Source organism: Pseudopipra pipra, chromosome 3 (assembly GCF_036250125.1).
Source record: "Pseudopipra pipra isolate bDixPip1 chromosome 3, bDixPip1.hap1, whole genome shotgun sequence".
Taxonomy (NCBI): domain Eukaryota; kingdom Metazoa; phylum Chordata; class Aves; order Passeriformes; family Pipridae; genus Pseudopipra; species Pseudopipra pipra.
The window spans coordinates 110,310,997-110,322,003 of NC_087551.1; the positions used below are offsets into that span (position 1 = coordinate 110,310,997).

Sequence of the window (11,007 nt, forward strand, 5' to 3'; positions counted from 1 at the left end):
CAGTGTAAATTCCTCGGATACTTCCGGAAAAGAGATCTGGTAGGGTAAGAAATGTCAAAACACAGGTGGTATGAAACAGGACAGTGGAGTCACTACTAGTGGCCAAGTTGTATCGATCGATGAGATGGAAGACGATGGAATCAGTGGCAGTGGGTAAATGGGAGGGGGAGGAGGAAGGGGAAGAGGAGGAGGAGAAGGGAAAAAGCACAGCATGACAGCATTTCATATGGTGGAGCTGGGTTCAGAAGAGAGTATATGGGGTGAAGAGCTTTGAGCACACCATTGTAATGAACACAGTGCAAAGTGCAAAAGCTTTTTATTTCCTTCTTTTCACTTTCAGAAGCCAGATGATCCCATGCCTCCAAGACACCTAATCAGAGTTAAAAGAAAAAAAATGGAAAAAATGAACAAAAAGAAAAAAAAACCAATAAATTCCATTCATGGATAAACACAACTGTAACTATCCTTCTGTATCCCCAGATCTATTAGCGTAAGTATTTTAATTCAATTTATTGTTTTGGTCATAATTTCTCAGTGTGGCATGAAAGTAATTAAAATAAAAGGTCTGCAAAGGCATCTAATTCCCTCTTCCCAGCTGTCTTCTGAAGCTTAAGGCTGGTTACAGCCACAAACCAAGCAAAGAAGTTTGCTAAACATTTATTTCTTATCTATATTGAAAAAGTGCCCTTTTTTTCCCCTCACAGAAAAGGGTGGTTGTGTCTTAGTTTGTCAGTAGAATTCCTTTCAACCTAAACCCTTGTTTTATGCAACCATTTTTATCCATAATTGTAGCTATGGGGCCTGATCCTATTTTCACACTAGAAAAGGCAGTCGATTTCAATCCAGCCAGTCGTGGTCAGACTTCTGTAAATGAGATTAGAATTGAGCCTATGTCAAACACAGCAGAGCCAGAAAAAGATTTATTTCTATCATTGAACTCTTCGGGTGAAGATTTGTCCAGTTAAAATATATTATCTATTATACTTTGGACAGCATGACCAAACCAAACAAACACTCAAAATTGGATGTTTGGAAGGAAAAGATTTCTGTTTTTCACCTTCAGAGTAGGATCATCTGAGAGCTTTTGTTGATCTGAGAACTTCTTTACAATTCTGCAAAGATCATGAAGACCTGCACCGACACCTTTGGCAAAAGGCCTGGGCTGTGTTCCGAAGAAAAGAGAGGATGTTGTTCTTCAGGGTGTTCTGAGTTTGAAGCTTCACACCCTTTTACAGCCATTGATGCATTGGCTAGAAAATTTATTGCATGTCCATGCCTTCAGGAAATTTGTGTTTCTGGGGTGAGCAGCGGCTGGTGTTCACTTCAGGCTTGTGCAAGTGATCTGCCAAATCTTGGATTTCTCCTGACCCCCATTCAACAGTAAGCAAAATAATCCCCTTTCTTTAGCACTAACGAGCAAACAGATGCAGTCAAAACAACCAGCCTCACCCACAGCAGTGCATATGCCCATTTCACCAAAAGCCCCAAACTTACCAGAATTACTCTTGCAAACTTCCAGTGCCACACCTAAAGTGTTCTTAGGTGAAACAACTTGAGACATGGTTTTCAATAACTGCCGCTGTGTCTGCCAGCTATTTCTACAGAGCACTCCCAGGAGCAGTGTTGCCAGGCCTCTTTATGAATTTTCTTGCTTGACCTTGAAGGTTTCCACTATGTCTCTAATGGAGGTGACTATTGTGTATCCCACCATTTCCCTGGATAGTCCTGCCTGGACATCCACAGTAAGTGTCTAAAGTATTTAGCATCAGTAGCTACCTAAATGCCCAGTGAAATACCAGGAGTTTTAAGGGATTCTAGGCATCCACAAATCTTTAAGAGTCTGAGAGTAAGCTTCTTTCATTCTTCTTTCATTCTTCTTCAGTATGTTGACCTTTATTGCTTTCCCTTGGCTTTCCCTCGGTTCCTTCAATTTTTTGAGGTCTCTCCAATGCTCTGAGTATTTGATCCTGTCTCTCAAAAGACAGAGAAATCCTGATCCTCTGGTGCTCTCGGGGACTTTTGCAGGTCCCTTTTGCTTCCACTGAAGTCTTAAAATAAAACTCCTTTTCATTACACTTTGGCATTCATTTTTGGATATGATACTAGGATAGTGTTTACCAAACCTATAAAAAGAACATGAAAAGCTGATGTGATGAAGGAGGAAAGTAAACAGGAACACAATACTCCTTAAACTAAAACCTTTTAAACTTAGATATTGCATTCTAAAAATGCCAACAGTGTAGATAAAAAGGAATCACATCAAGAAATGTGAACCACATTTCCGTTTGAAGCACTGCTCTGTAATTAGTTTTTTTCCTCCTGGCAGACTCACTGAATAACTGTTGAAAGAAACACTGATGGTATTGGAAGCAGGGGTGCAGTGCACATGCCGCCATCGCTCCATAGCCATCCTGCTGCCCTGCTACAGGGTCCCAGGGTCACATCATAACACTGATAACCACTCTGAAAGGCAGGTTTCAGTGTGAAATCAGTTGTTTTTTTGTGAATCCAGGTATGGTTAAAGAGGTCACTGACCCTCAAGCTCCCCACTACCCATTCTAGCTGACAAATGATAAATGATCTTTAGAGCAGTCCCAAATCCATGCCAGTGCAAAGTGAAACAGGTTTTATAAAGAAAACCTCTCCATCTTTTCAGTCCACATCTCACTCAAGTCAATTAAGAGCCATTTTTTCAGCACAGGGTAGGAAACAACTCTTGAGGAGGAAGGAGTGAGTGGTGCCAGTCATCTCATTTACTGTTCATACCCACCCATCTGAGAGATGTACCTCAGGAACTGACAATTGCTGGTGCCCCTTGCAGGGCAGTTCCGTGACAGTCAGCTTTTGCATAACCAAATACTAATTATTTGTATCTACTGCAGCTTCAAGAAGATTAGTGCAGCTTTTTAGGCTGTGCATAATGACTTCCAGACATGAGCTAGAAATAAAGGAAGTCAAGAAATGTTCATTAGAAATATAAATGGGCATTACCTGTGTTTAAATAGGATATATCGCAGTATTAGTAGGCATTAATTATTAGTCATATGGCATTTATAAAATCAGTATTTAGAGGGATAATTAGTTGGTAGTTTACATTCACAATTTCGTGTTTACCCAATCAGATGGGAAGAAATATTAACTAGTTTACCTCTGTTCAGAAACTGCTTTGTGAAGCTTTCAGGATATCTGGAAGTAGGAGACTCAGTCTAATCACAAGTTCAGTGCCAGGGAATGGCAACTCAGCACAAAAAACTTCTCTTGTTAATGTATCACCTAGAATACAATCATCTGACTCTCTGTACAATTATCAGGTGAGTTTTGCATTAAATTATTTTAATCTGTATAAAGTAAGTAACTGCAGACAGTGATATTCTAAAAATAGTAAACAAGTGTATCTTGTACAAGCTGGCTTTCTTATCAGTGTGGGAAAAGCCCCAACTCATTACTTATTTTCTGACCTTCTTACTTCCCACATATTCTCATCCTCCTTATTTCCTAATAAGTAGCAACTTTTCATTGACATTTTATCAAGCAGTTTTCATATTTTTCTTTTATATTATGCAGCTTGAATATTGAAGTATACAAATTGTTAATGTTTAAATTATAGTCTTGATATATTGAAGATGCATTGGAAAATCGACATGTAAGATACAGTTCAGACCACTTAAAAAACAGAGATCTAAAGCACAAAACTAGTCAGCTCATCCCTGTCAGTGAGAAACAGGGTTTCAAAAATACATTACGCAGAAGCCTTCATCGAGGCTGCTGATGTGAAAGTGAGACCACGTGCTCCTCCCTGGGCTGAATAGGCATCCTGCTTTCATTGCCCAGGAGATGAACAATGTAGAGCTCTATTAATCACAATAAGGATTGCAATAAATCATAACAAGGGTTCTGTCCCAACCGAGGAATGAAGCAAAATCTGAATCTGGGGCTGAATGCAGAGATAAGTTAATTCATCAGGGAATTGTCAGCAAAGAATGTGCCTTAATCTCAATTACTAGTAGACCACCATGTTAGAGCCCTGAAACATGTCTAGGTGTTAATACAAAAAGCAAACAAGGTGTCAGCATGGAATGACATGCTAATCTCACTTTCTGAGGTGCTGCTGGATATAAACAGCAATGTTGCTTAAATTCGTAGGTATCTCAAAGCAAGAAAGCATCCTTTTCTTTATGTGCTGTGCTGCCCCACATGTAACATATGAGTCGACAGAAAAGCACTTCTCTGACTTCCATACTGGAAGTTTAGGAATCTCAGGATGCTAAGGAAATGGTAGTTTTTAGTTTGCCTTTCAGCATGATGGGGGAGAACATGAGGTTCCTTGCACTCAGACAAAGTAAACTCTGCAATGTTGTGGTCAGTCCTCTTGTGAGATATTAAGGTAAATACAGTTGACAGTTGATGATTTTTATATGTAACAGAGATGTCCAGATTTCCTTTATAATAGTTGTCCAGATTTCCTTTGTAATAACGGAGAAAGGATTAGATACTTGTAGGCTGAAATGCCTTTTGTCCTAAGAGACATTACATGTTTAATTCTTTTAAAGTCCAGATGAGGACACAAAGTTGATGAGGGGGCTGGACCATCTCTTGTATGAAGACAGGTTGAGAGAATTGGGGTTATTCAACCTGGAGAAGAGAAAACTCGGAGAGAGCTCATTGCAGCCTTCATATTCTTAAAGGGAGCTTGTAAAAAAAGAGAGAGAGCAACTTTTTACATATGTAGCTAGTGATAGGACAAGAGGGAATGACATTAAACTGAAAGTGGACAGATTTAGGTTACATATTAGAAAGAAATTATTTATTTGGAGTGTGGTGAGACATTGACACAGGTTGCCCAGAGAATATGTGGCTACCCCATCCCTGGAAGTGTTCAAGAGCAGATTGGATGGGGCCCTGAGCAATCTGGTCTAATGGAAGGTGTCCTCTCGAGGAACACCAGATGAGCTTTAAGGTCTCTTCGAACACAAACCATTCTATGATTCTATAAGAGTTTTTCTTCAAGCAAGAGAGTCTTCTTGATCTGTGATGCTGAATAAAGTTTTTCAACTTATATTTTTATCCCAAGGTGAAAAATCCATGAATTTGAGTGTGTTAAGTACCTGAACTGTCACAGACACTAGCTAGTACTAGTTTCTGACCAAATTTAAGCATGTTTATTTAAGAGAAAGAAAGAAGTAATCAGTCAAAACAGTTTGTGCTTTCTTGCCAAGCTCCTTGCCTCTAAGTGCCATCTTCAGCAGTGTATTGTCAATGTCATTTATTTCTTTGTCTAAATGCTATGCCAGAAAGTCTTCTATCACTTCAGATTTTCATCTTCAAACATACTCGAGTGATCTGTCTTCTCTTACCAATGTCTGCCATCATTACTCCTCTCTTTTGGATATTAAAGTGTTGGAGCTCATGCAAAGCAATTATTGCTCTTTTTCTAACTTGGCAGATTTTATTTGTAGTTCATACTGTTTTCCTTTCAAACTTTTTTCCTCCCAAACTTTTTTTCTCCCTACTGCATTTTTTATTTTACTGGCGACTGTGAGCTCTTCCTTCCTGAGGTGACCTATAAAGGATTTTTTTCTTTAATTGGACTTATGTTTTGTCTCTTTCTGGAACACAAAGATATTCTTTCTTTTTGTTTATTTATTCACAGCAATTATTTTTTCTTGACTATTTCAGGAATGTCAGTGCTGGCTTTTTCTGATTTTTCTGAATGTTACTTTGAATCTTCCCAAGGACAGTTATTATTAGCTCTTACATTGCAGCTGACTGGATATGGGTGTTGAAAGTTTAATCTGTTATCTCCATAAAATATAATTACTTGTACCCACCAACCTTGAAACGAGCCCATATTTATATTAAAAAACCTAACTATTTCTCAGTGAAAGCAAAATTTACTAGCTATCCTGTCTCCTCCAGAAATGTTCTCCAAAAGTGCTTGCTTCATTAGACATATATTATCTTGCCTAAATCTCAGTTAGGCTTTCATATCTATATACATGTGCCTAATATTAATAAAGTAAAATCTTACAACCTCCCACTCCCTCTCCCATAAAGAAACATATTGTACCTAACTTCCGTCAAAACTTCCCAAGGAATATTTCACTGACACTGTGCAGTTGTCTAGTTTGCAGTTTCTTATCCCAGTATTAGTGCTTGAAACTAGTCAGGTGAATCAAACCTTAAATGCCTATTTTTCTTCTCTGTGTATGAAGACAACAAGTAAATCTTACAGCAATGCGCTTTGTCAGGTGAGATGAGTTCCATGTCATGTCTTCACCCCCTATTTTCCCTTCCCCAGTATGTTCCTCTTGTCCTTCCTAAGCAAGGCTAGATGGTTTGCATCAGAACACACGACGTGTGTGTGGAATGCACCCATGCCACCACAACAAAGCATTGCCTAAAAGGAAAGCTCCTTGTGTCTCTGTTGCTTACATTTCCCGCAGCTTATTTTGAACCTGTCTTTGGTGACTGTCAGGGCCTTTATATTAGGTATTTCTTCTCACTCCCCAGGTTTATTTTTTTGCCCAAATGGATTCTCATCTGTCTCTTTTCTCAGTTTGTTTTATTACACTGAGTAGACCAAGATCCTCTAGTCCTCTCTTAAGAGAGAGATCTTTTTCCTCCGATCTTTTTTGTAGACCTTACTAATGAGACTATTTGATCTAAGTCCTTTAAAGGGGCTTTCTGCGGGGCATTAATTATCCCTCTCAATGTATGTTAATACTTTACAGTTAAGTAGGAAACTTCACATCACTGAGAAGGAAATTCATAGGGCTGCTCTACTCCATTAAATGTCTCTCCTCAAATTTTGCTACTATGGCTTTCATCATAGAATCATTTGGGTTGGAAAAGACCTATAAGGTCATTGATTCCAACCATTGAGTCTAACTTTGTTGCCATTTGCTGGAATAAACAGCATCCTGTGTTAAAATAAAGGGATCTGTGGTTTGAACACCAGTCAAGAGAAGTAGCTGTTGAATTGTGTCCTCGCCTGCTGTGGCCAACAAGTTCAATGACAGAGATAAATGGAAGTTGGCAGCATTACTGGATCCATATTTTAAGCAAAAATTGAAAACTCACTTCCGCAAAGTGCTGACATGGCTATGTAGAAAGATGAACCACTATGTGCAGAATCCGTCCTCCCTCCTTTACCTGCTGTGCTGAGTGCTCTGCAAGTTGGTATTTCACATACCAGCGGAAAGAGCCATGTGATGAAGCTGAGAGTCTTCTGAGTGGAAAAAGAAATACCCTAAAATGAATCAAGGTCAAGAGCTCTATAAGGGACAGTGAGCCTAGGGCAAAGGTGTTTGGGGCTGTAATCTGACATGAGCCATGGGCTGGGCCATGCAAAGCATCAGTCAAACACAAATCTAATTCAGTCGTCTAAAAATGTGTTCAGTGCTATTTGGGATGCCCTAAAATAATGTGTCTGGACTGCAGCTGCTGACCAAAATGGGCACAGGTTTCCTGAACATGGCAACATGATATCTCTTAGCTCTATGTTAATGTCTTAGGTGTTCTATTGCATCTCATATGCCACAGAGCAATTACGTACTCAGAAATGAGCTGATCCCCTAGTGCACCAAACTCCAAAATGTAACCTGTTAGATGTATCTGTCTTCAGCTCAAATTGAATCCTGCTTTTTTATTGGTCAGCTGAATCCCACCTTGTGTTTGTGTCTTGCTGTACCTACTTGCAAAGAGAGACTGTGGGCTGACCTGAAGGTGTGGAAACGAACAGGAGATGAAGACTTCTGTGCTGGTCTGTTGGAGGACATAGACACACTCCTTGAGATCAAAACATTGTCATTCTTGATTTCTTGGTTACTTGATCCTAACTGGAAGGACATTTGTTTCTATATAGTGCAGCAAATGATATCTGTGAACAAGACTCTGGTTACTTTAATCCTCTCTATTCCAGGAATAGGTTGATCAAAACATAATTTTGTATAATAATTCGTTTCTGTTTTGTCTTAGAAAGAGATTTATTCATCCATCAGGAGCAATTTCCAGATTTGTCCTAAATTTCCAGATAATCCTTTCTGATTTCAAGTAAGTGGTTGACTGCTAAGTGACAACCATTTGCAGATGTCAGTGCCTCCGGTTAGGTTTCTGAATGATTGGCTATTCCGAAAATTATGCACATATTATCTAATGGAGATATTCCTACTTCCTGTACATGAAATGAAATATCAGGATAGTCCATGTAGGCCATGTTTCCTACGTTTTTATCCCTACACCCATTATTTTCATGGAGAAGTTGGCCCTATTTAATATATGCAAGCTGTTCAATTGCTTACACAAACAGTAATGGTGATATCAAATTATATGGAAATGCAAAACACATTTCACTGTTTAATATCACATTTAGGAAAGCCCAGAAGAAAAGGTCTAGAGATTAATCTCAAGAAGTATATTGATTAAAACTTTATGTCTAATTAGAGGGAGTTGGAGCTATAAAGCTAATACAGCCATGATTTTTCAATATTTCCCAGAGCCAATGTCCCTTTGTGCTGCCTGCTGGGTGATTCTTCAGAATTATGTATTACCTTCAGCTCCATTCAATTTGCTACCATACGACCAGTGTCTGACAACAACAAAAATGTGTGCTCTTAAAAGCATAGCCATTATCGTATCTTCTTTTATTGTCTGGTAGTTACAGTATGTTCTATTACATTACATGAAAAATAGAGTCTGTCTTTTCTCTGATTAGATATAGAGGAAAGATGGGCACTGTATTTTGTCAGAATTTACAGGAGGTGATACGGGTAAATGAATAAAATATTCTAAGTTAGTCTTTACCTTGTTTCTTCCTTTGCTGACTATAGAGATCTCTTCATATTCTTTCCTTTTATATAACAGTCTTAGCCAGAAGCACATTTTTCTTTTTCTCTGATCTTCATCATTTTTAGTGGATACTGGAACTTATGACAGTGGTTCCAGGTCTTACAGCAGATGGCAGCTTTCTAAGCAGGCTAAGAGGAGGATTTTTCTTGCAATCCCTGAAAGAGGGCATTTAAATAAAAGGGTTACAACTGATGGCTAGTCTTGACCCCTAAAATCCTATAAAATCATCACTGACTGAGAACTGTCTTCTCTTTTGCTCTGTTCATGTGTATGGAAGTGAAGAAGTTTGGTGATGGACAAATCTAAACCCAAAAACCAGAAGTGCAGATTTTTCTCCCCACTTTAGCCTTTAGTGCATACGTTGGTCTCCTATTTTCCATAAGGGTTTGGGGTTCTTTCGTGTGAAAGCTGCCATAGGAGAACCAACACAGGAAAAATGTGTGAGTGAAAAATTCCAATCTATTATCTATTACTAGCTCTACAAAAAGAGTAGTCCAATGGAAGAACATCATAGTCTACATTTCTAAAGGAGGCTGGTAGTTTTGAGCAACCTAATTTTCAAAGTAACTAAGTATCCAAAAATGCAAGTAAATCCCCTAGAACCACTCTTGATATTTCACAGTCAAGTCATGTATCTTCCTTTGGTCATGATAATTTTTTTGTTTACAAGCCTGAAAAGAGAGACAACGTTGGAATTTTAGGAGATTCCATTCATGCAAAGCAAAGAAAAATGAAACACTCTTCTATAAATGAACCATGATCCGTTTCCCATGCCCAATTAAGATGTCAATATATCTTTAGCCTGACTTATGTCTCAGTTTAAACTTGGTATTGCTAAAACAACATTCCTAATCTCCACCCCTTCCCTGAACTTGCATTCTTCTCTTCTTTTCAGCCATTCTAAAAAATAACAGCGTCATACTCATCAATCAAGCTTATCATTTGGACATGATATTCACCCAGATGGATTTTATTCTGTCATATCAAGCTATTTCTAAGTCTCATAGATACTTCCTGAAAAAAAGCTGTAAATATTCTAATCTATCTATTGAGTTAAATTGTATCCAGGTTCTGAGCACCTGATGTCTGAAGCCTCAACAAACATAATTCTGTCCTGTCTTCTTTTTACTTCGTATTTTCTCTTGACTCTCATCTCTTTTGCAATGTCTATAAAAACTTGATAACATTCAAATTAGATGGGTGCTGCAAACTACTGCCTATACCATCATTTGTTCCTTTTCAATTGCCTTTTTACTTATCTATTGAAAATTACCTGCTTAAAGGAGTCACTTTTTCTTTTATATACGTACAGTAGCTCTAGTGACTACACTAAGATTAAAAAAAAAGATAGCTACTATATTTAAATGTAATTACTCAAACCATTTCTAAAAGTGAACAGCTTTTTAACTAGCTCAGTTCTAGCCAAATATCAGAGTATTCTTGTGAAAGCCATCCCCATCTTTATTGAAGATAATGACCTGAAATAAAGGTACATTTGAAAACATTTGGAGCCATCCTTCTTTATAATACTCCAAGGTATAGATTTTAAATGGGACCACTGCATAACTCTCATCTTTACTGAATTGATAATTTACTTTATTCCAGCTTGGTTACCCTACAAAAAGAAACTAATGCCTTCTAATAATGGTTGGCACAGAATATTGTGCTACTTGGACATGTTTACATGAATTTTACATAAATGAATAAGTAAAGTAATGGTGCCTGTCAGTGCATTATTTATCATTACTTACTGAATTGTAAGTGCATGGCCAGAGCTTGCTAGCAGTGAGAATCTGCACAGGTTGCTCTAGCAAATGGATTTTTTTCTGTGATTTATCTTCAGCTGCAACCTAGTGGCCGGCTGTGATTCAGCTCTCAGTAAAATAGAGTTGTGATGGTACAAAATGCCTGCAGACTCACTGCTCTTTAGAGTTGTGTTATTGTGATCCTGTGCCAGACTCACTCAGACAGGTACAACTGAGTGGGGACCTTTGGAGGCCTCCCAGAGGGAGATGCAGGAAGGCACGGGTGTCCCATTAGATCCCTGTCACATCTGCCAGAGCCAGGTGGGTGTTTCAGATGTTCTAGTGCATCTCTAAAGATATTGAAGTCTGTGAGCAGTTGTGTTGAGTCCCTGGGTCATATGTTAACCTTCGTGTA

The 11,007-nt window shown here is 38.5% G+C and overlaps 1 long non-coding RNA gene across 2 annotated transcripts; it reads right to left on the minus strand.

Moving 5' to 3' along the window:
• Positions 1-297: 297 nt before the first annotated feature.
• Positions 298-9,149, minus strand: LOC135412181 (uncharacterized). Of its 2 annotated transcripts, none has more exons than XR_010429529.1 (4): positions 8,803-9,149; positions 7,695-7,834; positions 7,153-7,228; positions 298-370 (listed from the first exon to the last, which is right to left on the minus strand). It is a non-coding gene; the product is annotated as an uncharacterized LOC135412181 (long non-coding RNA). The 2 variants fall into 2 exon arrangements; XR_010429528.1 differs by having other exon boundaries at positions 7,153-7,249; positions 7,740-7,834; positions 8,803-9,145.
• Positions 9,150-11,007: the final 1,858 nt, after the last annotated feature.